Raw genomic sequence first — 4,063 nt, 5'->3', positions numbered from 1 at the left:
TACCATTATCTTGCAGGCTCTGCTTGCAGCACTGCCTTGTGTGGGAAAGAGCTCAGCATAAGAAGGAGGCAGAGGCTGGATCCACACCTACTGGGCGAACTGTCCAAAGAAGCACTGAATTAACAGAGGCCGGCATGGTAACATCTGAGGTCCCTTCCAATGCCAAGATCACTAGATATTTGGCTTCTACTTCTGGGCTTGGATAATTGTGTATTATGGCCACTGAAGGGGCCTCCCTTTGCTTTAAATGAACAGTGAACAGCTTCAAAGTTGAAGATGTATTGGGCTTTCCTGGTGGCTCAGATGGTAAAGAATCAGCCTGCAAGGCAGGAGACCCAGGTTCAATCTCTGGATCGGGAAGATACCTTGGAGAAGGGAATGGGGCTACCCACTCCAGTATTCTTGCCTGGAGAATTCCATGAACAGAGGAACCTGACAGGCTACGGTCCATGGGGTCGCAAAGAGTCAGACGTAACTGAACAACTAACAGTTTCACTTTCTTTCTTTCAAAGTTGAAGAGGTATTAGTTTAATAGGATATTGTATATATTTTATATTGTAGAAACCCTAATGAAATAGCTCCTGAAAGAGGTCCAAAACCGAGTTCCAACAGGTCAGAAAGTCAAGTTAGGAGGTCAGGGATTGCTTTCAAACCAATCATATTAAGGGGATGGTTGAGGCAAGTGGGACTCAGGTGGAGGTTAAGATAAGCAGTGTACTGGTGTGTCCGACAGTGGGCTCTGTCGGAGTAGGGAGTGGGAGCCCTGATTTTTAGAACTTTCTAATCTTCCTTGATTAGAAAATCAAGGAAATTCCACTACAGCTAATTTAAGCAACCAGTGTGAGATCACTGAACACAGAACTCTAAAGAGATGGACAGCTGGGTTTTGTGAGACCCTGTGAGCCTGCTGCAGTCCTTGCTGGATTAAGATACCCAAGAATCTTGCATTACCTTTGTAGCAAATTAAATATGTATTCGGTAAGGGATTTTTAAGCAACTCAGTCCAAAAAAAAACAAAAAAAAAACCCAATAGCTATAAACAGGCAATTCACAGAAGAAACCAGAACAGCCAATAAGCAGGAAAATATACTCAGCAATCTGGTTGGCAAAATTAAGAATTGGACTGTACCAGCTTTTCACAGGGATGACCGGCAGAATTGAATTCTTGTACCTAACCTACAACCCAACAATGTTACTCATACAGAGTATATCCTAAAACCTTTTGACATATGCACTGGAAGACACATGTAAGAGTATTCACAGAAACATTATTTTCAACAGTAAAAAAAATTCCCTAATTGTCCCTCAGGGGAAGGATGAAAAATGGTGTGTTATTTTTACAATAAGATACTATACAGAGGTCAAGATGAGTGAACTAGATATAAGTAATCATGATCAACATAGATAAATTTAACCACTAATATTGTATGAAGGAGCAATTTGCAAAAGTTAAATAACCACATGCTACTGTTTATGAGGGCTTCCCTGGTGGCTCAGACGGTAAAGAGTCTGCCTGAAATGCAGGAGACCTAGGTTCGATCCCTGGTTTGGGAAGATCCCCTGGAGGAGGGTATGGCAACCACTCCAGTGTTCTTGCCTGGAGAATCCCCGTGGACAGAGGAGCCTGAACTGAAGTGACTTAGCCATGCATGCATGCACTATTTATGTAACTATTAATACAAAAACAACAGCATATCTTGTTCATGGAAATATACATATATAACCCAGCATAAAATATGCATGGAAATGGTTCTTGGAAAGACAAATGGGGCAAACGCTAGTATCTGTTAAACCTAGCTGATGAGTCCCTGTGTGTCTATTCAATTACTCTCTGAACTTTTCTTTACAGTTGAATCATTTCATAATTTTCATTTTCCTTTTCTTAAATACACTTTTAATTTTAGAACAGTTTAAATTTAGAGAATTTTGGCAAGGAGAACAGACGGTTCCTGTATACCCCAATCTCAATTACTTCTGTTATTAACATCTTAGTATTGTACATTTGTCACAAGCAATGAACCAACAACGATATACCATTATTAACTAAAGCTCATACTTTATTTGAATATTCTCCAGTTCTCTGGTAATTTCTGCTTCCTGCTGCAGGATCCCATCTAGGGCCCCATGCCACATTTAGGGGTTATGTCTTCTTGGACTTCTCTTGACTGTGAGAGCTTGTCAGGCTTTCCGTGTTTCTGAGGACCTTGACAGCTTTCAAAAGTACGGGTCAGATGTTTTGTAGAATGTCCCTTGATTGGAATTTGTCTGGTGTTTTTCTCATCATCCAACTGGGGTAGTGTGTTTCGGGGAGGAAAGCCACGAAGCAAGAGCCGTCTTGTCACTTCATATCAAGGACACAAACAGGCATCCTGACATCACTGTTGATGCTAATCTTGATTACCTGGTTGATGGAGAATTTATCAATTTTCTCCACTGTTACTCTTTCACTCCCTCTCTTTCTATACCGTCCTTTTTGGAAAAAGTCACTATGTTTAAGGAGTGGGAAGTTAGGCTCTCTCTCCTTCATGGTGGAGTTTCTTCATAAATTATTTAGAGTTCTTCTGCATGGGAGATTAGTTTATTCTCCTCGTTTATTTCTTTCTTTAGCCATTATTTGTATCAGTATGAACTCATGTATATTTATTTCATATTTGGGGTTATAATTCATTTCAACTTTATTTTGCTTTGCCCAGTTTCTTCCAGCTTTGGCTATTGGGAGTTCTTCAGTTGGCTTTTGGGTCCCTTTGACATGTCTTCATCATTGCATTTTGTTTGTTCTCAGAGGTTTTTGGGTTTTTTTTTCAGCTCCTCCTTATTTCCTGCCACTTCGAGATACTTCAGATCTTCTCTATCTCCTCCCCAGACCTAGAAGCAATCATTTCTCCAAGAGGTCTGGTTCCTTCTGTTGGAGAATTCTATCAGAAACCAAAATCTAGGCACTGGGTGCACGTGTTGCTACTGGGGTGTCATTGCTTCCAGGCCCCCTCAGTTGACAGAACAAGGAAATATATGTGTGTGTACCAACTTGGGTATTCACATGGACTGGGTCTAGATTAAACCAAGCAAGAACTAATAGTAAAGTCTCATACTGAATCGCCAGATCGAGTCCATTAGCACATGGGTCACTCTGACCTCCTGCCCTGCTCCAGCAGTGACGGACCTGGCTCTCACCATCTGCCATCCATCTATTCACTGTTCCATTTATAATTTATTTTTTAAATGAAAGCTATAGGGAAAGGTTGCAACTTATTACAACATCCAGACCAAAGGTACAGATTAGTTACAGAGCAGACATCTGAAGGGCAAGATGCTGCATGCCATGATGCATTCAGGGCACAGACTTTCTGTTGGTGCCTTGTACCTTTCCAGGGGACCATCTTGGAAACATGGGCAAAATGTCCTTTCAAAACGAGTCCCACTTGGGAAGGATGAAAACCACCAAAGCACACCTGGAGAGATTCTTGACGATTAGGCAAGGGTGGGTGCTAACGAGAAAAGCAAGATTGAAAACATTTATTTCAACTGCAGTTCTTACCTCCTTTGGAATAATGGATTCCTTTGAGACTCGGAAGGGCTGTGGACCCTCAACCCAGGAAGACATTCGCATAGCTCAAGCAGCATGAAAAACTGCCCCACGGTGGGGAAACCTCACCTTTGAGCCCCTGTGTGCACGTCATACTTGTGGGTACGATATGAACGTCAAGTTCATTTGCTTGTTTTTCAGTAGGGAGGAGTGAGCAAGTGAGCTCACGTGGAAGCTGCATTGTTTGAGCCTGGCTATTTTCAGGATGGGCCAAGCTCTTGCCTTCCAGCTGCAGGCCTGGGATCTGTGACATTTATAGCAAATTCCCATTTACAGCAAGTGGCAAATGACACCAATTTTCTGTGGAAATAAACTTTTTTTTTATTTTAAAATAAATCTGTTTGATTTTTAATAAAATCACTTCGAAAAAACATATGAAGTGATATTTGGGAACTAAAGTTTTGGAAACAAGTACAAAGAGATGGTACCTTGAGTCTAATGAAAAGTGTACATGCTTTGGAACCAGAAGGGTTTGGGTTC

This window comes from Bos indicus, chromosome 21 (assembly GCF_029378745.1).
Source record: "Bos indicus isolate NIAB-ARS_2022 breed Sahiwal x Tharparkar chromosome 21, NIAB-ARS_B.indTharparkar_mat_pri_1.0, whole genome shotgun sequence".
Lineage (NCBI taxonomy): Eukaryota > Metazoa > Chordata > Mammalia > Artiodactyla > Bovidae > Bos > Bos indicus.
The sequence above is the reverse complement of the archived record's forward strand: the minus strand, read 5'-3'. Positions refer to the sequence as shown.